Source organism: Hemiscyllium ocellatum, chromosome 26, assembly GCF_020745735.1.
Source record: "Hemiscyllium ocellatum isolate sHemOce1 chromosome 26, sHemOce1.pat.X.cur, whole genome shotgun sequence".
NCBI classification, from domain to species: domain Eukaryota; kingdom Metazoa; phylum Chordata; class Chondrichthyes; order Orectolobiformes; family Hemiscylliidae; genus Hemiscyllium; species Hemiscyllium ocellatum.
The window spans coordinates 11,586,708-11,614,543 of record NC_083426.1 but is presented as its reverse complement, the minus strand read 5'-3'; the positions used below and the strand labels follow the sequence as shown (position 1 = coordinate 11,614,543).

The 27,836-nt window shown below is 41.0% G+C and overlaps 1 non-coding gene across 1 annotated transcript; it reads right to left on the bottom strand.

Moving 5' to 3' along the window:
• Positions 1-27,715: 27,715 nt before the first annotated feature.
• trnak-uuu (transfer RNA lysine (anticodon UUU)) lies at positions 27,716-27,788 on the bottom strand. The gene has a single exon. It is a non-coding gene; the product is annotated as a tRNA-Lys (tRNA).
• Positions 27,789-27,836: the final 48 nt, after the last annotated feature.

Sequence of the window (27,836 nt, the reverse complement as noted above, 5' to 3'; positions counted from 1 at the left end):
AAGTGGTGGAGGCTGGTATGATTACAACATTTAAAAGACAACTGGATGGGTATATGAATAGAAAGGGTTTAGAGGGATATGGACAAGTGCTGGCAAATGGGACTAGATTTATTTAAGATATCTAATCGGCATGGATGAGTTGGACTGAAGGGTCTGTTTCTGTGGTGTACATCTCTATGACTCTATGTGATCTGGTTTCACCAGCACCATGTACAGTTGCAGTAAGACTTCCCAACTCTTATACTCCAACCTTCTTGAAACATTCCATTAGCCTTCCTGATTACCTGCTGTTTCTGTGTGCTAGCTTTCTGTGTTTTGTGCACAAGTCCCTTTGTACTGCAGTTTTCTGCAGTTTGTCTCCATTTACATAAAACTTTAATTATAAATTATTTGCTAAGAATGTTTTGTTTTCTGTTCTATTTTTCTTAAAATCTTCTTGAAATAACTCCACAGACGCCAGGATGTCACCAAGGCACCAAGTGATTTACACATGAACAGTCCTTGACTTTAGTACTGCCTCATTCAGAGTCAGTTACCAGAGTTCAGTATCTCTGACCCTCACTCATATTCATACGATAGCCAGGGCTCTCTGATTGGACCGGATTAACAGCCCCAATCAGGGAACTCATATTCTTTGAGGACCAGCTGGCTGACCTAGTTACAATAATTACATTTCTGTATCATTAACTTTCCAATCTATATTTTAATATTCCTCTGTGTTTAATTTAATTCATGCCTTTTCTAAAATGCACCCACATTTCCAGCACAGGCCCAAGAAAAGGCACCCAATTCCTACCTATATTAGACACACAAATATCCAGAGACACAAATCTTCAGACTCTCATGTGGACATTGACATCTATAAACAATAAAATAGAGTCAGCCTATGGACCACAAGGTCATTCTCTCAGTAAAAGCAAGACAACTGGTGTTAGTGTAACGTGAGAGTCACCATGCCTCAGATGAAAGGAGGGGAGAGGTTGAGAAGGAAGGTCCATCATGCTAATCTCATCCAGTGTGGGAATTGAACCTATGTTATGGGTGTCACTCTGTATTGCAAATCAGCCTTTCAGCCATCTGAGCTAATTAAAGCCCTTAACTACAACACATGCAGAGCACACTGACATGCAAATAAAGATGTGCACATAACTGGTTAATACACACACGCACATACACATGTATAGACACAGTAATGTTCTCATGTATCATCGTAAAGACAAATAAAAGGACATGCAACTATGCACCGTAGTAGACGATTACGCAGACAGACAGACAGATCACACGCAGACTCCAGTTCCTGATGATCTGATCATATTTCTTCCTCACCAAGTGTTATGAAAATAGATTCTTTAGTTATTATTGCATTATTAATTCATCCATTAGTATAGCACCTAAAACTCAAATTTATTTCACTGAATGTAAAGTGTTTTTGAGACATGCTGAGATTGCAAAAAATACTGCAGAAATACAGGTTCTTTCAGTTGCTGCATTGCTTGTCCAGGCTACGCCTGTGCTGCTCAGTTAACCCTAATTCAAGTTGCTTATCTGCCAGTGTTGGCACTCACCTCACTATTCAGCTCAGAATAAGATGCTTTTCACACCTTTGATCTTAGGATTTCCATTGACTTAGTGAGTCATTCACCGTTGGTGTAATTCATGAGAAACTTCTGCATTTGGTCATCAGTGTTGAAATTGATGGCACTATACGAAGTAGGGATTGACGCTGGGTGATGGACGGCTGTCCAGAAAAAGTTTGTTGGCCAGTCTGAGGCAACTTTTTCCACTGTGAATGGTGTGTGTCATCTTCCCCTTAGGCAGCTGGCCAGATAGTGGAACATTTCCATCTATTCCAGCCATAGTACAACAAGACAGCTGTTAGTCACTTGTTACACTGACATTTCTAATGTGCCCTGTGGCAGATTATTGGCAGAGTCCTAGCAGATCAGGTCCCTGCCATACAGATGGTTTTCTGCTACGTTTTGTAAGAGGAAGCACAACCTCAGCCATGACTGCACGGGTGAAGTATAGGATTCCTGATCAGTTTTCTCAAACTCTAACCCCAAGGATCTGAGAGTAAAACAGAGAACGCATTGCAAGAACTATATATACAAACTAAACGTTGCCAGGCAGTAAGGCATGTGGCTGGAAGGGCCACTTAAAATGGCAGACTTACGAAAAACTGGATGATAAATAAAGCATGCTGGGAAATCAATTGGCCATAAGCATCTGTGCTAAAAGCACTGAAGTAAACAATTCACTGACCCAGACAAGCTGCAGCTGCAGACAGCATGATATATAATCGACCCAGCCCATTACCAGAGCAATTGGAAACATTGAGTTGTTCTACAGAATAAAGGGGCAACTCACACCCTTATTTGGCAAAAGCTACCTGACCTACGTGCACCTAACGCCTTCAGGAATGGAGGCTCAAGGACCATTAACACATCAACGTCTGATTGGATCCATCAATTTCCACACTGATGGATCAGGGTGATCAAGCCCTGATCGAGACATTGATAGGAATCGAAGACCCTCCCAAAGGGGCTTGAAAGCTCCCAGGTGTAAGAATCACTGCAGCACCATCCTTGGGTGCAGTAACTTGAGACTATCAATCATGAAGAGGAGTCAACCTTGGGACCACCAGAAGAAGATGACCAGTCAATGGATCAAGGCCAAAATCTCGTGTGGTGGTATTTAATCATTCTAAGTTCAGTTAAACTGTAAGATAGAACATAGAACAATACAACACAGAACAAGCCCTTCAGCCCTCGATCTTGTGCCGACCTGTGAACTAAGAATTAGATTTATAGCATTGATTGTTAGTTTGCAGTGTATTACTTGTGTTAAAATAGATAAAGATCATTTCTTATCACTGTTAAGAGTCAACTGGCAGTTCTTTGCTGAATATAAAGGTCAAAACACACGCCCTTCTGTAAACGTGGCTAGTACATCAGGCCTGGAAAGTGGAGAAGTTAGAATGCATCTCACCCACACAATCAAATCCTGGTAGCACGTAAAAAAGGAGTTGAAGAAAGCTGGCATGGTACGAGTACAGTAGAGATTACTAGGTCAAACACCAGCTCGAAGCATGCCAATCCTTAACTTTATCCTCACAACTTGTAATCCATTTAAAATTGACATCTCCCAAGTATTTATAGACTTGTCCAAGAATACCATAGCAGAGGCAGACAATCCATCAAAGATAGATTGTATGAAAATGTAGCATGCCACAAGTAACAGTCAGGAACAAATTGATGAAAAGGGTCATCAGTTAGGAATGGGTAATCAATGCTGATCCAGACAGTGATGTTCAAATCAGGTGAATGAATAAATTTAAAAAAGAAATGATTCTCTGTTAATGTTCCACCAGGACCTATCGATCCTACTTCTTAATAAAGCCTTGATTCAAATTGGGTTCCTGGGACTGGCCTCTCGGGATGAGGTTAGAATGACTGCCCTTGGCATCAAAGCAGCATTCCAACAAATGTGAACAGCATTCCATACGCCCTAGTAATGTCAAAGCTATTGGGACCAGAGGAAGGTCTGCCACAGATTGCAGTGAAAAGGAAGCTGAATTGTGAAGGTTGGAGGACTATTACTCAAGATATCAACCGTATTTGTTTCCCAGGTCGGTGTAGTAGGCCCAATCATCTTGAGCTGCCTTATTAATGATGTTCCTTCAATCGTTAGAGGTCAGAAATGTGTCTTTTTGCTGATTATTCTAAAGAGTCTAGCTCTGCTTGTATTTTATAATGTATTTAAAACCTGAAAGGGTTAATTGACAGCATGAGGTAAGCTCCATCCATCATGATATAAAGGTCTACTCCTTAAAGCAATGACCAGAGAATTTGTTCTAAGACCAGTGTCCCAGTACTCATTATTTTAGAACAAAACCAGAAATTTCTTGGGAAAGTCAGCAGGTCTGGCAGCATCTGTGGAGAGAAAGTAGAGTTAATGTTTTGAATTTAGCAATCCTTCTTCAGAACCCATAATTCTAGTGTTTAGTCCATGTAGCTAACCGTAAGAGATAGTCGCTCTTAAGTTGAGCTGATGTCAACTGGAGACCATTATGTATGTCAGATGCACTATAATTAGTTATAATAGGCAATGTAATTAACCTGTTTATCAAGACTGGGCCTATCTTCTGCTGAGGCCATTGTGAGGCCATCCTTTTGCACATTGTATCATTAACTTGGACGAACTTCAATAAAAAAGATTGTTGGCTGTGAATCTACACACAGCTTTTCAGCTACACCATTACAGCAAACTGGCACCCGAACATAAATCTGCCTGTAACTCTTCTGATAGTTAGGTGATTTATGCCTGCTTGCATAAGATGCTGCATTTAGCCAACTTCTTGTATGCTTCAGAAAAATTGAGACCTTTGGAGTGTGAATGCTTTTATGCATTCTTAACAATTCCGTACACAAAACATAAGATAACTGCAGAGGTGCTTGAAATATATAAGGACAAAAAGAACTTTAAATAGTGACACTCAGGAAAGAAAATGTCAGTATTTCAGACATTTGATCAGAGCTGAAAATCTACACAGGAATGTGGAAGGCATCAGAAAAGGAGATGGATCTAAGTGCAGTTAGATGATAGATGACATAGTGCAATTGTAGACGAGCTACAGTGGATGTGTGAGAATGGGGCAAAACAGACAAGTGTGGAGCATCATGGCAGAGGAACTCCTGAAAGGAGTTCTATAAGCAGCAGCAGCTCATAGAGGTTGAAGCTGGGAAGTGTTCAAATTCTGGCTATTAACTGTCAAGTAAAATTTATGCTAGAGATTTGTCAGATAATGACTTTCACCAACAAGGAGCAGAATACTGCCCCTCTTTGATAGTCAATGGTATACCATTAGTGAAACACTCAACATCAACATTGTCACTATTGACTAGCAACATAACTGAAGAAGCCACATAAATGTTGGAGCAACTTGAGAGATTCCAAAGTTGAGCATAGTGTTGGGCTTCTCACCTCTTGACCGCCCGCAAAGATTGGGTCATCGCCAACAAATGTGCGCTAGTCAGAAATGCTGTTAATTTTCCTGAACTAGTGCAGCAACACAGCGAGACATCAAAGCAGTCAGCTTGATTGGGACCTGATTCATCAGCTTGAACAACCAACTCCTCCATATGGAAGCAGCATGTACTATCCACATAATGCAATTGCATCAACCTACTCAGACGATCCTCAATGGTATAAATCTTCATCCGTCTCCGGTCTCACATCAATATGGTTTAATCTTTCCTATTCCCCTAAGTGGCCTAACAAACTATTCCTTTGGTATTAAACTAGTACAGTTGTTCCAAAAGAAGACAATTGATAAATGAAGCAGTCCATGGATTTGGAAAGGATCCCACATATCTTAGTATTATCATTAAACATCAATTGCCTTGTTGAATACAACAATAATTATACCATTATTCCTGCTCAATAAAGCACCCATAACATTTTATATTCAACAGCAAGCTGCAATCTCACTGATACCACATGTTTAACATTAGCCTGGCTGAATCAGACATTAAAATCAAGAACCATATATTTTTTGTTAAGATAATAAACAACAAAACATTGGAAATAACCAGGGCAGGCAGCATCTGTTGGGTAAGGGACAGAGCTAGCTTTTCAGGTCACTGACCTTTCATGGAGACAAGTTAGAGATGTTACGGGTTTTAATCAAGTAGAGATTCAGAGAACATGGGAAGGGGAGGAAAGAAGAAGAGTGAAAGCTTATGATCAAGCAGAAGGCAGAACAGGTCACATTACAAAATGGATATAGGTGGGGAAAAAAAGAAGGAAGGGTAATGGGAATAAAGAAAGAGACAGCAGAAGATACCAGCAACAGCAAAATCATTATCAGTTAGAGGCAATGGTTGGCTTTGTCTGACTATCAATATTGCAAACTATGGAGAGGCCATCCAGAAGCTGCCCTGTCACTGCTAACCCTTTGCCTGTTGAGTATATCGTTACTCTCATCACCAGATTACTGCTCCTGATAGTTCTTGAATGTCATAGTACATTGTATGTATCAACTCATCTTCCAGTGCCTCATGCAATTCCAGGATGTGAAAGCTAGAAAGCAAAATATTTCACGCTGCTCATCTTTCACCTGTTATGTCCAGGCAACAGCAACCTCACCCTCTAAGTGCCCAATCCACAATTGTAATTCCTTAATGTTGGCACGCCATTTGTGCTATTCAGTGATGCCTTCAGTGTTAGGAAACAGTTCACATTCCCAACATTGCTGCTCCCTATCTTGAATAGCTTGAAGAGTGATATTTTATGTCAATATACATTTCTGTCCTATAATTTCACAGCAGTCAGATAAATTTGACCTTGTGTATAAGTGAATTATATCACGCAGGACAGATTTGGTGGAAGAGAAAGTGGAATCCCATTCCATATTACAATGTCCTGTTGCTAAGATAACCATAATATACAAAAATACTAACAAGGAACAGGAGTGGTCCATTCAGCCCCCTGAGCCTGTTCCACCATAGAATCCATACCATGTGGAAGCTGGCTGTTTGGCCCATCGAGTCCACATCAACCTTCCTAAGAGCATCTCACACAGACCTATAATCCTGCATTTCCCATGGCTAATCCACCTAACCTGCATATCCTTGGACTGTGGGTGGAAACTGGAGCACCCAGAGGAACCCAACACTGACATGGGGAGAATGTGTAAACTCCATACAGACTGCCACCGGAGGCTGGAATCAAACTTAAGTCCCTGGCGCTGCAAGGCAGCAGTGCTAACCACTGTGTCACTGTGCTCCCATGGCTGACCTGACTGTAACTTCAAATTCACATTCCCATCTACATGGATTGATTCTCCCACAAAAGAAATCATCCTCTCCATATATATCCTATTATGACCCTCAAGATCTCTTATGTATCAATCAAGTTACCTCTTCCTCTTTTAGATTCCAGCAGATAGCCTGTGCAATTGTTCATAAGAAAATCCACTCATTCCAAGTATTAGTTTGATCAAACTTCTCTAAATATTTTCCAATATATTTACATCCTTTCTTAAATAAAGAGACCACTACTGTACACAGTACTCCAGATGTGATCTCACTAATTCCCTGCATAATTGAAGCATAACCTTCCTACTTTTGTATTCAATTCCCCTCATGGTAAATGATAATATTCCAATGATAATATTCTAAGTCTTTTCCCTGGGGTCGGGGAGGCATAGATTTCGGGTCAGAGGGGCAAATTATAAAAGAGACCTAAGGGGCAACCTTTTCACGCAGAGGGTGATAGGTGTATGGAAGGAGCTGCCAGAGGAAGTGGTGGAGGCTGGTACAATTGCAATATTTGCAACTGACTGTGTGGAGTTTGCACGTTCTCCCTGTGTCTGCGTGGGTTTCCTCCGGGTGCTCCGGTTTCTTCCAACAGTCCAAAGATGTGAGGGTCAGGTGAATTGGCCATGCTAAATTGCCTGTAGTGTTAGGTAAGGGGTAATGTAGGGGTATGGGTGGGTTGCGCTTTGGCAGGTCAGTGTGGACTTGTTGGGCTGAAGGGCCTGTTTCCACACTGTAATCCAATCTAATCTAATCTACTCTAATCTAAAAAGGCATCTGGATGGGTATATGAATAGGAAGGGTTTGGCGGGATATGGGCTGTGTGCTGGCTGGTGGGACTAGATTGAGTTGGGATATCTGGTCGGCATGGACATGTTGGACCGAAGGGTTTGTTTCCATGCTGTACATCTCTATGACCCTATGACTCTAATAGTGTTCCTAATTATTTAATACATTTGTGATTCATGCACTATCCAGATCTGTCTGCATCTCCGAGCCTTGCTACCTCTCACCATTTAGATAATATTCTTTTTTTATTATTTCTGCCAAAATGGGCAATGTTATATTTTCCCATATTATATCCGTTTTGCCTCATTTTGTCCACTCACTTAAACGATCCATATCTGTCTGTAGTATCCATGCTTTCCTGTCCATCTTTGCATCGAGAGCAAATTTGGTAACCATCCCTTCTATTCCTTCATCTAAGACTGTTACATAAATTGAGAACTGTTGAAGTTCCCGCAGTAATTCATGTGGCATGCCATTTGTTCCACCTTGCCAACCTGAAGAAGATATAAGTTTGCACAAGCTCTGTTGCCTTCTTTGCAGCCATTATTCTACACAGACTAATCTGCTTTACTTCTCCACAACAAAAGCGTTGATGTGGCACTTTAACAAGTGTCTTCTGAAAGTCTAAGCACCGTACATCCCCTTTATCCACTGCAAATGTTTCTTCCTCAAAGAACTCTGATAAATTGGTTAAATCTGATTTCTCAAAACCATGTTGACTCTGCCTCAGCACTTTGATTGTATCTAAAAACCGAAAGAACTGCGGATGCTGTAAATCAGGGACAAAAATACAAATTGCTGGAAAAGCTCAGCAGGTCTAGCACCTTCTGTGGAGAGAAATCAGTTAACGTTTTGGCAGCTTCCTCATTACTTTGAATGTATCTAAGTGCCCTGCCATAACATATTTAATAATAGTTTCTAACATACAGCTTTTAATATATTGGAGCACCAAAGGAAGAACGTATTTTGAACTAGACTTTTAAACAGTGAAAGCATCTTGCACACAGAGGCCCTTTGGCCCTTCACACCTGTGCCAATGTTTTGGAATCGTTGTTCAATTGGTTCACTGTTTGTAGTCCTGCAAGGTATCTAAGTATATAAGCAATATGTAAGATCTATGTCGCCCATTATTAAAGAAAGTAAAATCTGAAGTCACTATACTTTATAAAAAGGCCTACAGGTTATGTCAAAGCTTCTGTTTGAGCTTTCTTGCTATTTTAACTATTCTCAGCAGTATTAATGGAAACTCATATGGACATCGCGTTCCATCTCGTGTACTATTGTTCAGTTTTCTGATCATAGTGAACAATCCAATTCATGAATCTACATGTTGTGGTAGACCAAAAATCAACTCCTGTTTGCGAGAATTGGAACCTGTCTAACAACCAGTTGCAAGGTACTACTTAAGAGTAATCAAATCAATTGCAAGGTATAATTTGAGGCTATCCTCACCATCAGATCAGTTACAGAGTGAAACTGAAGTAAACCATTCAAATGAGATGATTGAATGCACCTGTAATTGAAGGGAAAGAAATAACTTCTGATATGATATTTAATTAGACAAATAGGAATACTCTCAAATTTCATAACTGTGTTGGAGGATCATCAGTGAAAGACCGCATGAATAATGTCTCACAGTTCCTGAAAACCCCAAATAAATTGTGGGAACCTCCCACTTTCTTCTACCCATGTCCCAAACTTGTTTTACATTGCATTGTATTAGACTAGTATTACATTTTTTTCAATCCATTTGCAGCTGTTTCTTTTCATGTGTTTCCTGGTGTGAAAGCATGAACCTGGCATTTGTGATACTGTGCAGTCCAGAAGGGAGAAGAATTGAGATTGAAGTAGAATGGAGATGCAGTTATGACAGATGTTGCTCTGAGCTTCCCATCATTAGAATGTTGCTGCAGTACTGATAACTGTAGTTTTCACAATTGCATTGGATAAGCTGTAGCATGTGGTGATAGTATTTACAAGCTTGCTTACCCAACCCAGTCGCAATGAAGTGCAGTGATGAGAAAGTGGTTGCACCATTTCTATAATGCTTACTCTGCCCTCAGGACATCCCAATGTATGTTGGAATAGCATAGTTATGTTGGGGTGCAGACATCATTGTAAAATAAAAAGCACATTTCATCATTTTGCACGCAGTTTGTGCTCCACGGGCAGCAATGAGATAGACCACTTCATGGTTTTGAGATCTTGATTGATAATTACTCTGGGTCTAGAATGCTGAGGAAAACTCTTTGCTTCTTCTTTGAATAGTACTGTGGGATTTCCAACATTCCCTCCATCTGGACCACCCACAGCGCCTGTAGTGGGAGTCCCATGGCTTCTCACTGAACCTCCCATATCGCTGGCATTGGACCTTTCACACGTTGCTAACGAATAGCTGATTCCCTCTTCTATATGATGTGTCTCATCCTCTCAGTCATGGACAGTGTGTCTGATAAGGAGAGGAAGAAGTGGTGGAATACAATGAATGGGTTACAGTCATCTAGGTCTCCTGTCAGCATATTTTGTTCAGCTGACTAAGTCTAAGCACATTTTGCAGTCTTTTATGTATGAGTAATCAATGATCTTCTTCCAACAGTTCAGTTAAAGTTATGTGTTTGCATCTTATGAATTACTTGAGTAAACTTGCAGTGGAAAACTGCCACACAGCTGTTGAGATTAATAAGGAGGTCTTTCAGTTTGGTTTATTTGTTCTTTTAAAACTGGTTATTTTTGTAATTTTAACACAATACAGAAAGAGTCACAGGAACAAAGACTCCACAGTTAATACGGAACACCAAACAGGAAACATTAGATTTGTATTGTCAGCCACATTTAAGCAAATCACATCATAAAATATACACAATAGAGGAGCAGGTGCACCCAGAAGCAAGTTTCAGATGGGTGAGTGAGGGGTCTACTTTTAAACCATTCAAAATGGCAAAGAAGTCAGTACAGTGCACAACAATAGGAAAGCACCAGATTGTTCTCAGTCTGTGCAGGGTGTTCAATTCCCACAATGTAGATAGAGGCCGTTTGGCCCGTTGAATCTGCATCAACCCTCCAAAGAGCACCCCATCCCCACCCTTATCCTTGTAATTCTACGTTCACCACTACTAATCTACATAGACTGCATATCCCTGGACACTACAGGACAGCTTAGCATGACCAATCCACCTAATGTACTTGGACTGTGGGAGAAAACCAGAGAGCCCAGAGGGAGCCCATGCAGCCATGCAAACATGCAAACTCCACACAGACAGTCACCCAAGACCCAAATCATACCTGGCTCCTTTGTGCTGTGAGGTAATGGTGCTGATCACTGGGCCACCATGCCACTCCCTCCTCTGTCTATGATGACTTGGTCATTTCTTGATTCCTTTTCATCTTTCACTCATCTCCCACTTCACTTAAGCAAGTTTCTTTAAAAAAAAACTTGAATAGAAATTACAACTTGTAGAACCTTGTGGCTTTAAACATTTTTGGTCAAATGAATATAATGTTCTGGGAAGAAAATTCCCCCAAGGTTTCTTCCCTTTCAGCCCTTTAACCCTGTTCTTTCATCAGTTATAGAGCAAGGCTGATTAGGGGAAATGCCAGCCAAGTGACAATATCACAAGACCTATTAATTCAAGAAATACAAGTAAGATTCTGGGGACCTGGGTTCAAATGGTGAAATTTGAATTCAATAAAAATCTGAAATTAAGAGTCTGATGACAATGAAAAAAAAAACATCTGATTTACTTATGCCCTTTAGGAATGAAACTGCCAGCCTTTGTGGGACTCCAGATCCACAGCAATGTGGTTGACTCTTAACTGCCCTTTGCTGTTTTCATTGGAGAAAAGAAGGTTTGAGGTGACTTGATAGAGGTGTACAAGATGATTAGGGGTTTAGATAGGGTTGACCGTGAGAACCTTTTTCCATGTATGGAGTCAGATATTACGAGGGGGCATAGCTTTAAATTAAGGGGTGGTAGGTATAGGACTGATGTTAGGGGTAGATTCTTTACTCAGCGAGTCGTGAGTTCATGGAATGCCCTGCCAGTAACAGTGGTGGACTCTCCTTCTTTATGGGCATTTAAACGGGCATTGGATAGGCATATGGAGGATAGTGGGCTAGTGTAGGTTAGGAGGGCTTGGATCGGTGTAACATCGAGGGCCCAAGGGCCTGTATTGCGCTGTATTTTTCTATGTTCTATGTTTTATGTTCTATGCAAATACTGGCCCACATCCGGGAATGAAGAATAAAGTTGTTCCTGCACAGTTTGTGCAATTTTACTGTTCCTGCTTAATAAAAATCCATGAATTTCAGTTTTAAAATTTGCAGTTCCAGTTGGGACAAGCAAGTTCCAGATTTCCTCTTTCTGTTGCATTAAGCAATGCTTTCAAAATCTGATGGTCCCTCTAATTTTTTTTTTGTTGGTGGCTGGACACATGGAAGCAGCATCTGAAGCCAGAGGTCAATGCTTTGGCCCATACATTGGCAGGTGCAGAACCTCAGAGCAGCAGCACAGCTTGTAGGGAATGTTGCTAACAACACTGTGAACAGCCACACTCCAATTCTAAAGTTTTGCACCTCTGTTTTAGGTTCTCTGTCCAGAGGAAATGGTTTCACTCCATCCCATGTCAAATCCTTTAATTATCTGAGACACTTTGCCAGTTGCCTCTGATGGAAACTGCCTCTACATGGAAGGAAGCTTCAAGCCTGATAAAGAATGGCTAATCAATCACGCCATCAGTTGATGTCTGCAGCATCATGTCCTGTTGAAAACCAGCAGAGTACAAAAGGCAAGAGGAGGGAAATGTATTATATTAAAGAAAAACATATGGTCCATGCAACATTGAAATGGGACATCATTCAAAGACAAATACTGAACATGATTCCTGTCTCAAAATGGACTTGGTTCCTGACAGGGAGGAATGGAGGATACAAAAATCGAGTGCCACTTAATTTGAAATTCCACAGATTGTTTAGTTAATCTTAAGCAGAAGATCCTGAAGAAATGAGCTTTAAAGTTCACTTTATTGGCTTAGTAATTCTGCTAACCCGATAGCAATGGAAGTCAGAGGCTGTACTTAAGGTGGTCAGGTTACATTGCCTGGATCCTGTTTCTTTCCCAGCGTCTCCCTGCATTAACCCACTCTTAACTGATATTTACGCAGGCTTGCAATCACTCCCATCAAACCTGCTGATTACTACGTTCTCATGTGTCCCTGCCAGTAGCCCACTGCCCATGGGGTTCTGTGCCTCCTACTGCTGACCAGGTATTGATTACATGACAGCCCAGACTTTGGGGCTGGAATCTGATGTTAAAATCAGCAGCTCTTCCATGTCCCCACTATAGTCAGATTTATCGCTCCACCCTGGGATTTTACGCACCCTCCTCCTTCTCCTCCTCTGCTCTACTCATCATGAACATTGATGATACACAAGCCCAAAGCCTCTGTGTTGAAGAACAGCAACTGAAAGCAGTGGAAAAACCCAAAACAAAGATTCATCAAGGATGTGGTCTCTCACACACACATCAAGCTACTGCCTTAGGTACCCGTCTGCATGTCACATTTGTGATAGCATCTCTGAAAGGTGTGATTAGCCATCAGTCATGGAAGATAGTAGGTGTTTGTTTGATCAATTTTCACTTTAGACCATGTAATATGGGACCAGAAGTAGGTCATTCAGCCCATCAAGTCTGCTGCAACATTCAATGAGATCATCGCTGATCTGACAACCGTCAGCTTCACCTTCCTGCCTTCTCCTCATAATTCTCCGTTCCCTGTCTGAGTAAAAATCTGTCCAGCTCCAAATATATTCAATGACTCTGCCTTGACAGCTCTCTGTGGTAAAGAGTTCACATCATCTCTATCCTCTGAGAGAAGAGGTGAGAGAAAAGAGGGACTTTAGCTCCTCTAAAAGTGTAGTTTAATTCTCATCTTTCAAAGTCTAGTTTCACATACAGATTTATTACTTTTGCCAACCCAGGAATGGTGACATTGGAGTAAAGTGAGAAAGCTTGAGGAGGGGGTCATGGTCATGACTTCTGCTCCGATGACACTTTGCTGCTGATAAAAGATTTTTTAAAAGCAAAACACAAACCCTTTCCACAGTGGTACACAGGAGAGAGTAGTAAAATATATATTGGTAAGGAAATATCCAGGGCACGAACTCAAAAAACATAATTTTCCATTGACAATGACAATCTATTACACCCACATGCTGTTGGCATGAATGTGCATGATATGACTCTTAACAAATCCTGATGATCCGTGAAAACTTTCTTGATTCAGTGTAATTCAAGAATTTTGGAGAAATTAAATACTACGTGAAGATCCTCATTTGGACCAGTCTTCTCCGTGGGTTAGTATGCTGCTGTACACATTCAGGTCAGCATTTTGATTAAACAAGAGACAATAGAGGAAACCATCAATTTATGCAATAGCTCTGGTCTTCAGAGATTGAGTTGCCCCGCATTCTTGCAACTCTCTGAAGAAAGCTTCCCAGTTTCACTTTTCAGTTCCACTTAACATGATTCAATATTATGACCCAATGCAAAGGGATAAGTTGCCTCCCCTTGGTTGAACGCTCCCAATTAATTACAATGAAGGTTTTAAGTTCATTTTAGCAAAAAGCTATGCTCCTCTCCAGTTAGTGTATGGTTGACAAAATTAAAAATCACACAACACCAGGTTATAGTCCAACAGGTTTATTTAGAAGCACTAGTTTTCAGAGCGCTGCTCCTTCATCAGGTGGTTACGGTGCAGGATCAAAAGATTACAATGTCATGCAACTGAAATGATGTATTGAAGAAACCTAGATTGCTGTTAAGTCTTTCATCTTTGAGAATAGCTTGCAGGTTTCAGTTCAGTAATATGCAAAGCCCAGAACTTCTTTTAAGTTATATTCTCAAGATAACTTAAGGCTTTACAAAAAAATAGTAACATCTGAGCTCAGACAATGCATTAAAGGTGTAAGGTTAGAGTCTCAATTTTGAGTCAGACTCGTTCCAAAGTGGAATTTACAGAATATGACATGGATTAATTGTCTGCATTGACTGCCTGCAAATTGCACATTTTTTGAGCAGAATGGAGTGTATCTGCAAATATAATTCTGCACAACCTAGTGTTGTGTGATTTTTAACTTTGTCCACCCCAGTCTAACACTGGCTCCTCTACATCATGAATATTTGACTACATGGTAACCACAGTTAACTAACTTCACTGTCAGCAATGAAGTGACAATGATGACTTTTCTTTTTGAGCTAAAGCAAGAACAAAGTCCTTACCTGTTAAACCTATGAAAATGATAAAAATGGGTCATCAAGTATACCACCCTGTACAATTTCTTGGACTCACCTACTCACGCACGCAATTGAGCAGATGGTCGTGAAATTGCACTGAGTTTGGTGAAAGATTAGGTTGAACTATCTTTGATCTCTGCCCACATTTTATTTCTCACACATGATAAGGAGCTAGTTCTCAGAAAGATAGGCCCAGCTGCAATCATTTCTTAGTATCCTGTTCTCAAGTGTGTGTTTTTGCTACCATTAAGTTTTGAAGGTAAATGATAAGAAAAAAGGCAAGATTTGCAATATTTTGTGTCTCAAGGTTGTATTTGATTTGTCTTAATAAATTGCAACATAAATGTTACCCCTGAACTGTTTCCCTGGATGCTAATTTAGGTTCTAATTGGTAAGTAACAATATTGTTGCAGAAAATCAAAGCATGTTTTACCAATGAAGACGTATCTATCCAATCACAAAGGGAGTCCTCAGTGTATTTGGTTAATATTATTGTTCATAATATAAAATAAAAGCAGAAAGTGCTGGATATATAAATGGTCAGAAAGCAAGTCAGGGATCAAGGAGCCCTAGCAAAACGGGAGTTAATAGGAATCGAGGGAAAACCCTCCACCGATTGGCGCTGTACATAGTATAAAGGAAGATGGTCATGATTGTTAGAGGTCGGTCATCTCAGCTCCAGGAAATCTCTGCAGGAGTTCCTCAGGGGAGTGTCCTAGGCCCAACCATCTCCAGTTGCTTCCTCAATGATCTTCCCCCCATCATACATTTGGGCACGTTTGTCAATGATTGCAAAATGTTCAGCACCATTCACTACTCCTCAGATATTGCAGCACTCAGTTTGACTATAAGCAATAGATTTCAAAATTAAATGAATGAATCTTGATGAAATACTGATACAGGTGATAACAGAGATGCTGACACCTCTGATCCAGCTTAGTAAGAAGTCCCTCCACCTCAGTTCAGGGACAATTTTATGAATGGGCAACAAATCATTGTCTTGAGAGTGCTGCTGTCCATGCATCCTTAAACTGTGTTCAGGGATCTGGACTCCCCAGTCAATGGGAATATGCTTTTTGCGTTTTCCCTGTCTAGCCCTACTGGATAGCCTTCTATGAGATTTCATCTCCACCACTCTAATAAACTCCAGTGAATAAAATCCTAGCCAATCCAGTCCTCCTTTATATATCAGTCCTGCCATCCCAGGAATTCGGTTGGTAAATTTATGCTGCACGTCCTCCATCCAGGAGGGAGCCAAGGTGGCAACCACCTCCCAGCACCAACTCTGCCAATTAGCCCCCTCCAATCTAATCTAAAACATTATAAAACTTCCATTTGGGATCTCCAGCTGAGGAAAGTAGATACTGTAATTTCGATATGAATCATAGTGTTGGTAGATGTCTATTGTGCTACTCTGGAGTACTCTCTGTGTGAAAAAACACATTTAATTTAGTTTCAGTGGGGCTTGATTTATTCTGAATGAGGCAATTTCCTGTTTCGGAAATTTCCTGAAAGGTTTCATTAATGGTTTTTAGCAACAGAAAATCCCCTCTTTATGATTCACACAAGGGAGAAAAGAACAAAAGGAAACTTGACTCATAATGCAGTGTTGCAGAAGATCAGGATCACCATCCCACTCACCTCCCCCCCCCACCAGCTCCCCGCAAAACCACGAGACTGTCTGTGAAGACCCAGCCGATATTGTTGAGTATGTCCATGGCATTATGGTGTTATTATTGCATGATAAGCATTGGTGGCATTATGGCATCTGTGTTACAGGGAGCATGCCCTGAGGTCCCGAGGTTCTTGGAGCTACCTCTCATTCAAGAATATTAAGACAGATGATGGAAATCTGTACTAAAAACTGAAATTGCTCAAAACGTCAGCAGGTCTGACAATACCTATGTAGAGAACCCAAAGGAGAGTCACATCAGACTTGAACCATTACCTCCGTATCTTTCTGAGGAATCCTGATGAAGGGCTTATGCTTGAAACATCAATTCTCCTGCTTCTCGGATACTGTCTGACTGGCTGTGCATTTCCAGCACCACATTCTCGACTCTTGTAATGCAGTGTAGTGTTGTGATTTTTTAAAAAATCCCAAAGTTCTTACATACAACTGAACTTTGTTTTTCCCATCAATAAATCATCCTGCTTGTTCTATCTATTAACCGCCATTAGTAAATCACTGATGTTTTCCAGTCGAATTTTTTACATGCTAAGCCCGTTAAGGGCAATGTAAAGCGTCAAAGATGAGGGAGAGGTAGGAAGATGGGGAGGGGGTAGTATAACCATTATGTACCACCATTATGCTGGAAAGGGTGGTACAGTGGCTCAGTTGTTAGCACTGTTGCCTCACAACACCAGGGAACCGGCTTTGATTCTAGCCTCAAGTGACTGTTTGTGTGGAGTTTGCACATTCTCCCAGTGTCTGTGTGGGTTTCCCTCCACAGCCCAAAGATGGTGGATTGGCCATGCTAAATTTCCCAGGAGAAAGTGAGGACTGCAGATGCTGGAGATCAGAGCTGAAAATGTGTTGCTGGAAAAGCGCAGTGGGTCAGGCAGCATCCAAGGAGCAGGAGAATCAACGTTTCGGGCATGAACCCGAAATTTTCAGCTCATGTTAAATTTCCCATAGTGTTCAGGGGTGTGTAGGTTAGGTGCATTAGTCAGGAAATGTAGAGTAATAAAGCAGGGGAATGGGTCTAGATGGCTTACTCTTCGGAGGGTTAGTATGGACCTTTAGAGCCAAATGGCCTGTTTCCATTTCATTCTAGGTGTCAGTTCAAATAAGTAGCGATGATCAAGAAACTACTTTGCTGCTATGTAAATGCATGTTTTCATGAACACCCTTTTGGAAATGATAGTTATCATTCCTAAATGACCAACATGCAATCCCAGACTTGGTAAGGAAGGACCCATAACTTAATTGCCTTCTAACTGTTGTTTCAAAAGGCTTAGAAAGCAATTCTGTTGTATCAACCCACCACAACCGGGCACAGGGAGTATTGGCTAAAAAAAGGCATAATTTCTTGAAGTTTTTCATCTTGCACTCATCAGGGCAGTTCTGAAGCATAACAATCTAAAAGGAAAATAATATTTCTAACAAAATATAGGAGAATGCTGATTGATCTCATACAGTATCTATGTTATTTTCTTTATACATTGACATTTCTTGTGAATTGGGCTGGTCAATATAAGATGAAAAGCTTTGACGAAGGGTGTCTTTTTATCAGTCAATATTCAAATACTGTACTACAGGGTGAAAAAGCACAGCAAATACCAATATCGAATGGACTGCAGTAGCTCACTAGCATAAGGGCTCACCAGCGATGAGGGAAGGTCAGCAAATGTTCAAATTGTAAGAATAATTTTGTTTAGGTCCATTCTAACATCACCTACCCTGTTTCTACATGGATGTGAGGATACTCTCTGCTGTTGTGTGTTTAAACATAAAACTAATAAACATAAATATTAGTGATCACTTCTTTGTATCAGTGTCTTTACTGTAAGTTTGAATTGTATTTATGTGCATTATGTGTAACCTTGTTAGTGTGATTAATACAGCAAGCAGCCTGAGGTATACCTCAGAAAAATCTTTTCCCGCATTATCATCAATGGCTCTGCAGTGCCCACTACTGGTAATGTGATGAATCATTCCATGTGTTTTGAAGAAATTGTCAGTTTGGCTTAATATGACGAAAATATTGAGATAGTTTGACACTGCACGAGATTAATCAGCATTCTCCTCTCATTCATTAGAAATATTATTTCCCTCTTATACAGTTATGCTTCAGAACTGCCCTGATGAGTGCAAGATTAAAAGCTTCAAGAAATTATGCCTTTTCTTAGCTAATATTCCTTGTGCTTTATGACCCTGTCGTGGTGGGTTGATACAATGGACTGACTTTCTAAGCGGTTTCAATCAATAATTAGGAGTCAATCAAGTTTTGGGTCTTTCCTTACCAAATCTAGGATTATATGTTAGAAGGAACCAGATAAAGTAAACAAGGAGGGAATGATGTCAATAGGGTTTGATGAAGTAGGATGAAAAGTGGTTTGTGTAGAATATAGATGATGAGGGTTTTGTCATATGAAGAGAGATTGAACAGTATACCCTCTGCAATTTAGAAGAATGAGGGGAGATCAAGTTGAGGCATTCAATATAATAAGAGGTGTGGTTAAAATAGACATGGAGTGGATGCTTCCTCTTGTGGGGCATTCTAGGACAAGAGATAATAGGTAGCAAATTTAAGACAAAGTTGAGGAGAAAATACTTCTCCCAAAGAATGGTGAATCTTTGGAAGTCGCTACCCCAGGCACAGTGGATTCTGGGACAGTGAGTAAATTTAAAGAGAAGTTAGACAGATGTTCAACTGATAATGGGTTGAAGAGTTATGGGTGGAAGGCAGGTAACTGGGGTGAGGAGCGTATCAGCCATGATCAAATGGCGGTGTAGACTTGATGGGCCGAATGGTCTAATTCTGCCCCGATATCTTATGAACTTATGAACTATAAAACACTGACATAGACTACTTGAACTGAATGGCCTGTCCCTGGACTGTAACTTACATTTATCTGATTTAGCCAAACAGAAACTGACAGTGAGCAAAACACCTCACATAAAGTAGACAACAGTGTTATGTTAATAGTAAAAATGAAACATTATTTTTTGAATTCCATCATCTGGATTATAACACCTGGAAAACTTCACAGACTAAAATGGTTTTATGGTCACAGCAATACCCTCACACCACAGGCTGATCCAGTTCAATATCAATGCCAATATCAAAAACAAAAGTATCAATAAACAAGACCCAGTCCGAACTGAAATTAACATGTCATCAAAATTTCTGAAACCAGTCACTCAGAGCTGTATCCCCGACTTGATTTTTAGCTTGCTGGAAATGTCACACATTGGGTTGAAAGCCACCTTATCTCTTGGATGAAAAAAACAAAGTCAAGCAAAGAAACACATTAAGTTTCCGCAATTTAGGCAATTGCTTTTGGGCAGAGCAGAGAGAAGAGTTCTCTGCAGTACTGGATGGCTTCTCCTGATTTTTCTCTCAATGTTTTCAGAAACAGCATCCATAAAGCAAATCGCAGAAGTATCCATTCTCCAACATAACTCCAGGATATCTACAAGTTTCATTACTGTTAAGGATGCAAGTCATCAATTAAACAACCATGATCCCAAGTTAAAATATAATGCCTCAAAGTTTTAAGGACTTTTAAACTGTATTTTTTTCTTCCTTTTTGAACTAGACATTCTCAACTTTTAAACTTTAAACCTGCTTTATGTGTCTGTTTGACATTTCAAACATACAGACATACAAATGAGAGTAGGCCACTTGGCCCTTCCACCTTGTTTGCCATTTAATAACGTCATGGCTAATCTGATTTTGACCTCAACTCTATATTCCTGCATACCCTCGATAATCTTTCATCCCCCAATCGTCAAGAATCTGCATCCACTTTGTTTCGAGTAAGGGAATTCGAAAAATGTATCACCTTCTGAGATAATTTGTTTTCCCTCTCAATGAGCAACCATTTATTTTAAACGATGAACCCGAGTTCAACTTTCTCTAAGAAGGGCCAACATTCTTTACACTATCCACCCAGTCAAATCCCCTCAGGATCTAATATATTTCAGTTAAATCACCTTTAACTCTTCTAAACACCAAAGGAGACAGTCCTAGTCTGTCTTCTCTTTTCTTAGAAGGCAATCTACTCATTCCAGGTATAAGTTGAGTAAACCTTCTCTGAACTGCTTCCAACACACTAATATTCTTCCATAAGTATGTTGGAGGGGATTCTGATGATCAAGACTATATATGCATTTGGGAAGGCAAGGATTGATTAAGGATTGTCAGCGTGGTTTTATGTGTGGGAATCATGTCTCACTAACCTGATTCAGTTTTTTTTTGAAGAGGTGACAAAGAAGATTGATGAAGACAGAGCGGTAGCCATGGTCTAGAGGAATTCAGCAAAGTGCTTGATAAGGTACCATCTGGTAGACTGGTTAGATCACATGAGATTCTGGAGTAGAGTGGTGCTGGAAAAGCACAGCAGTTCAGGCAGCATCCGAGGAGCAGGAAAACTGACGTTTCGGGCAAAAGCCTTTCAGCAGGTATTCCTGATATAGGGCTTTTGCCCGAAACATCGATTTTCCAGCTCCTCGGATGCAGCCTGAACTGCTGTGCTTTTCCAGCACCACTCTACTCCAGAATCTGATTTTCAGCATCTGCTGTTTTTACCTAGATCACATGAGATCCAGGGGGAGCTAGTCAATTGGATATGAAGTAGCTTGAAGTTTAGTGATAGATGGTTGATTTTCAGAGTAGAGGCCTGTGACAAATAGTGTGCCACAAGGATCAGTGCCGGGTCCGTTGTTTGTTGTCATTTATATACAGTCAGAGAGATATACAGCATGGAAACAGACCCTTCGGTCCAACCTGTCCATGCTGACCAGATATTCCAAACCGATCTAATCTCATCTGCCAGCACCCGACCCATATCGCTCCAAACCCTTCCTATTCATATACCCATCCAAATGCCTTTTAAATGCTGCAATTGTACCAGCCTCCACCACTTCCTCTGGCAGCTCATTCCATACATGTACCACCTTCTGCATGAAAAGGTTGTCCCTTAGGTCTCTTTTATACCTTTCCCCTCTCACCCTAAACCTATGCCCTCTAGTTCTGGACTCCCCCACCCCAGGGAAAATACTTTGTCTATTTATCTTATCCATACCCCTCATAAATTTGCAAACCTCTATAAGGTCACCCTCAGTCTCTGACATTCCAGGGAAAACAGCCCCAGCCTGTTCAGCCTCTCCCTGTAACTCTATCCTCCAACCCTGGCAACATCCTTGTAAATCTTTACTGAACCCTTTCAAGTTTCACAACATCTTTCCAGTAGGAAGGAGACCAGAATTGCATGCAATATTCCAACAGTGGCCTAACCAATGTCTCGTACAGCCGCAACAACTCCCAACTCGTGTACTCAATACTCTCACCAATAAAGGAAAGCATACCAAACACCACCCTCACTATCCTATCTACCTGCTACTCCACTTTCAAGGAGCTATAAACCTGCACTCCAAGGTCTCTTTGCTCAGCAACACTCCCAAGGACCTTAGCATTAAATGTATAAATCATGTTAAGATTTGCTTTCCCAAAATGCAGCACCTCACATTTATCTAAATTAAACTCAATCTGCCACTTAGCCCATTGGCCTATCTGATCAAGATCCTGTTGTAATCTGAGATAACCCTCTTCGCTGTCCACTACACCTCCAATTTTGGTGTCATCTGCAAACTTACTAACTGTACCACTTTTGCTCGCATCCAAATCATTTATGTGAATGACAAAATGTAGAGGACCCAGCACCGATCCTTGTGGCACTCCACTGGTCACAGGCCTCCAGTCTGAAAAGCAACCCTCCACCACCACCCTCTGTCTTTTACCTTTGAGCCAGTTCTGTATCCAAATGGCTAGTTCTCCCTTTATTCTGTGAGATCTAACCCTGTCAACCAGTCTCCCATGGGGAACCTTGTCGAACGCCTTACTGAAGTCCGTATAGATCACATCTACCGCTCTGCCCTCATCAGTCCTCTTTGTTACTTCTTTAAAAAACTCAATCAAGTTTGTGAGACATGATTTCCCAATCATAAAGCCATGTTGACTCTCCCTAATCAGTCCTTGCCTTGCCAAATACATTTACGTCCTGCCCCTCAGGATTCCCCCCAACAACTTGCCCACCACTGACTTTACACTCACTGGTCTATAGTTCCCTGGCTTGTCCTTACCACTCTTCTGAAACAGTTGCATTACGTTAGCCAACCTCCAGTCTTCTGGCACCTCACCTGTGACTATCGATGATACAAATATCTCAGCAAGGGGCCCAGCAATCACTTCCCTAGCTTCCCACAGAGTTCTAGGGTACACCTGATCAGGTCCTGGGGATTTATCCACCTTTAACCATTTCAAGACATCCAGCACTTCCTCCTCTGTAATCTGGACATTTTGCAAGATGTCACCATCTATTTCCCTACAGTCTGTATCTTCCATATCCTTTTCCACAGTAAATACTGATGCAAGATACTCGTTTAGTATCTCCCCCATTTTCTGTGGCTCCACACAAAGGCCGCTTTGCTGATCTTTGAGGGGCCCTGTTCTCTCTCTAGTTATTCTTTTGCCTTTAACATATTTGTAAAAACTATTTGGATTCTCCTTAACACTATTTGCCAAAACTATTTTATGTCCCCTTTTCTCCCCCCTGATTTCCCTCTTAAAATACTCCTACGACCTTTATACTATTCTAAGGATTCACTCGATCTATCCTGTGTATATCTTACATGTGCTTCCTTTTTTTTCATAACCAAACCCTCAATTTCTTTAGTCATCCAGCATTCCCTATACCTACCAGCCTTTCCTTTCACCCTGAGAAGAATATATTTTCTGGATTCTTGTTATCTCATTTCTGAAGGCCTCCCATTTTCCAGCCGTCCCTTTACCTGCGAACATCTGCCCCCAATCAGCTTTTGAAAGTTCCTGCCTAATACCATCAAAATTGGCCTTCCTCCAATTTAGAACTTCAACTTTTAGATCTGGTCTATCCTTTTCCACCACTATTTTAAATTGAATAGAATTATAGTCGCTGGCCCCAAAGTACTCCCCAACTAACACCTCAGTCATCTGTCCTGCCTTATTTCCCAAGAGTAGGTCAAGTTTTGCACCTTCTCTAGTAGGTACATCCACATACTGAATCAGAAAATGTTCTTGTACACACTGAACAAATTCCTCTCCATCTAAACCCTTAACACTATGGCAGTCCCAGTCTATGTTCGGAAAGTTAAATCCCCTACAATAACCACCCTATTATTCTTATAGATAGCTGAGATCTCCTTACAAGTTTGTTTCTCAATTTCCCACTGACTATTAGGGGATCTATAATACATTCCCAATAAGGTGATCATCCCTTTCTTATTTCTCCCATGTGGGAGGCATGGTTAGCAAATTTGCAGATGGCACCAAAATAGGTGATATAGTGGACAGTAAAGCAGATTATCTCAGAGTAAAATGGGACCTTGATTAGATGGGCCACGGGGCTAAGGAGTGGCAGCTGGAGTTTAATTTCGATCAGTGTGAGGTATTGTAATTTGGTTAGGCAAATCTAGGGCAGAATGTATACAGTTAATGGCATGACCCTGGGGAGTGCTGCCGAACAAAGAGACGTGGGAGCGGGTGCATAGTTCCTTGCAAGTATAATCACGGGTGGTGAAGAAGGTGTTTGGCACACTTGCCTTCATTGGTCAGACCATTGAGTATAGGAGTTGGGATGTCATGTTGTGGGTGTACAGGGTATTGGTTAGGCCTTGTTGAGAATACTGCATACAGTTTTGGTCTCCCTGCTAAAGGAAGGATGTTGTTAAGTTTGAGAGGGTGCGTAAAAGATTTATAAGGATGTCTCCAGGACTGGAAGGTTTGAGTTTTAGGGAGAGGCTGAATAGGCTGGGGCTTTAACCTTGGAGTATTAGAGGCTGGGGGGGGGTGACATATAGAGGTTTATAAAATAATGAGGGGTATGGATAGGGTAAATAGCCAAGGGTGGTGAGTCCTAAACTACAGGGTGTAGGTTTAAGGTGAGAAGGGAAAGACTTGAAAAGGATATAAGGCCGAATTGTTTCATGCAGAGGGTGGTGTGTGTATGGAACTAGCTGCCAGAGGAAGTTGTGGAAGCTGGTACAAATACAACATTTAAAACACAGCTGAAAGGTTATATGAATACAAAGGGTTTGGAGGGATATGGACCAAGTACGAGCTCAGATTGAGATATCTGCTCTGCACAGATGAGTTGAACCAAAGGAACTGTTTCAGTGATGTCTGACTTTATGACTCTATGCCTCTATGGGGGGGTCTATAACTTGCAGAAGCTAAAAGGTCTGAGGTGGATAAATCATTCAGACGAGATGAACTACAACCCAGAATTCTGAAGGAGACAGCTGAGGAGATTGTGGAAGCATTGGTGATGATCTATTGGGAATCATTGGGGTCAGGGAGGGCCACAGAGGACAGGAAAATGGCAAATTAAACACTTCTGTTAAAGAAGGAAAGGCGACTGAAGTCATGAAATTATAGACTGGTTAGCCTGACCTCAGTTATTGGTAAGATTTTAGAGTCTTTTTTTTAATAGATATTTTTATTGAAAATTTAACATCTTTTTACAAGTTTACAAATTTTTAAAAAACCCAAGTATAAACATTGATATACAATTAAATCTTAAATAAATAATAACCAAAATTTAACAAAAGAAAAATACCGAGAAAAAAAACAAAACTCAACTAACTACTAATCTAACCTACAACTAACCAGAGTGTATAATTAAGTCTCTACATTATTTAAATAAGAGAGAAAAAAAACAACCGATGGATAACACAAAAATTGGGTAGCGAGATACATGCTCGGAATGTGTTAACGTCAAATCGTAACAAAACCCGTATTCGTGCAGGATTCCAGGGGGCCCCGGACCAGCCAGGCCCACCATCTCAATTAAATAAAAGCCCTTGTTAGGATGGTCGAAATATCTGTATTTGTGTAATTCAAGAAGAGCTGCCATATTTTATGGAATAATGCGGTGTTTTGGTGCACCATGTTTGTAAGGAATTCAAGGGAAAACATTCCATAATTAATCTGTGCCAATTTGAAAGTCCAGGGGGGCCCTCAGCCACCCAGAAGGGTCTATTTTTTAAGCATGAGATTGCAGAGTACTTGGAAGTGCAAGGTAAAATGGAACTGAGTCAACACAGCTTCATCAAGGGGAAATCATGCCTGACAAATCTGTTAGAATTCTTTGAGGAGATAACATGTTAGACAAAGGGGAAGCATTGAACATGACCTATTTGGAATTCTAGAAAGTCTTTCATAAGGTTCTAGACAAGAGGCTACAATATACGATAAGAACCCATGGTGTTAGGGGCAAAGTACTGACATGGATAGAAGGTTGGCTGACTGGCAGAAGGCAGAGAGTAGGGATAAAGGGGTCTTTTTCAGCATAGCATGCAGTGACTAGTAGAAGTCTGCAGGAGCCAGTGTTGGAACCATAACTATTCACGTTGTACATTAATGATCCGGATGAAGGAACTGAGGGCATTGTTGCTAAGTTTGCAGATAACACAAAAATAGATGGAAGGGCAGGTAGTGTTAGGGAGACAGTCTATAGAAGAAATTGGACAGGCTAGGAGACTGGGCGAAGAAGTGGCAGATGGGATGCATGATGCACTCTGATAGGAGGAAGCGAGGAGTCGATTGTTTTCGAAACAGGCAAGGCTTTGGAAATCTGAAACACAAATGGACTTGACAGTACTCTTCAGGACTCTATTAGGGTTAACATGCAGATTCAGTTGGCAGTTAGGTAGACAAATGCAAAATTAGCATTCATTTTAAGAGGGCTAGAATGCAAACCTTCATGCTGAGACCATATAAGGCTCTGGTCAGACCAGCATTTGGAATAATATGAGCAGTTTTAGGTCCTATATCTAAGGAAGGATGTGCTGGCGTTGGAGTGATTCCAGAGAGGGCTTCCAAGAATTATTCCAGGGATGAAGGGATCGTCATCTGATGAGTGGTTGAGGATTCTGGATCTGTGCTTGATGGACTTTAGAAGGTGAGTTTGGATCTCATTGAAACTTACAGAATACTGGGAGGCCTAAATAGATTGGACAAGAAGATATTTGCATTAGCAGGAGAGACTCGGACATCGGGGCACACCCTCAGAATGAAGGGACAACCCTTTAGAACTGAGGTGAGGGGGAATTTCTTCAACCAGAGGGTAGTAATCTGTGCTACTCATTACTGCAGAAGTCTGTGGAGGCCAAGTCATGTAAGATGCAAATAGATTTGTTGCCGACTCATAAGGGGGATCAAAGGTTATTGGGAGAAGCCTGGAGGATGGGGTTGAGAAACATACCAACCATGAAATCAAATGGCAAAGCAGAGTTGATGGGCCGGACGATCTAATTCTCCTCCTATACCTATAGTCTTACATCAAACTGGACTGCTGAACTGGCATGACTCCCTTACAAACTGTAAAGGCAAGATGCTGGAAATCTGAGACAAACAGGGGACAATCAGCAAGTTTGGCAGCATCTATGGAGAGAGAAACAGAGTTATTGTTTCAAGTCCAGTATGGCTCTTCCTCAGAACTCATACTCCAGCACCACCCCATTGCTGATAGTTGCTGTAGAGTAGGATGGAGTCTGTAGCTAAAAGTACAGTTTGCAGCAATCTGATAACTTAGCAACACTGGAAGAGTGGTGGTGGTGAGGTGCAACTGAGGGTTTGTTAGTGTATATTTGGAAACCAGAGTTGTGTTTTCCGATAATGTTGCTAAGAGGTAACAATCCCTCAATCGACATAACAAAAGAAGATAACCTGTCTGTATGCACGGTATAGACATTGTTTGTGAATTACAACAATGGTTACACTTCAAATTGGCTGTAAAGGGACATGCTGGCACTGTGAAAGATGTTATGTAATTGCAATGCCCCTCTCACTTTCTCCTTTTGAAGGAGTGAAGCTCTGGAGATGGATCAGCAAAGTCCACAAGACCTTTAGGTGCAGGTGCTGTATGCCATTCAGCCCAATGAGTCTGCTCCACATCTGCCTTGGCTGTGGAGTACAGAAATTGCACCTTAATTGAAATTAAACAATTCCACGTGACTATTATTTTATTAGAAAGGTTGCCACCTTTGAGAAGTTGTTCATTTGCAGAAATACTCTAAAGCACAGAATATCAAGCAATAAGAAAAATGAACGCCCGAACAGGGACTTGAACCCTGGACCCTCAGATTAAAAGTCTGATGCTCTACCGACTGAGCTATCCGGGCTCTGAGCATATTCACACCCACTGCCTATAAAACCTTTAACAGCAGAGC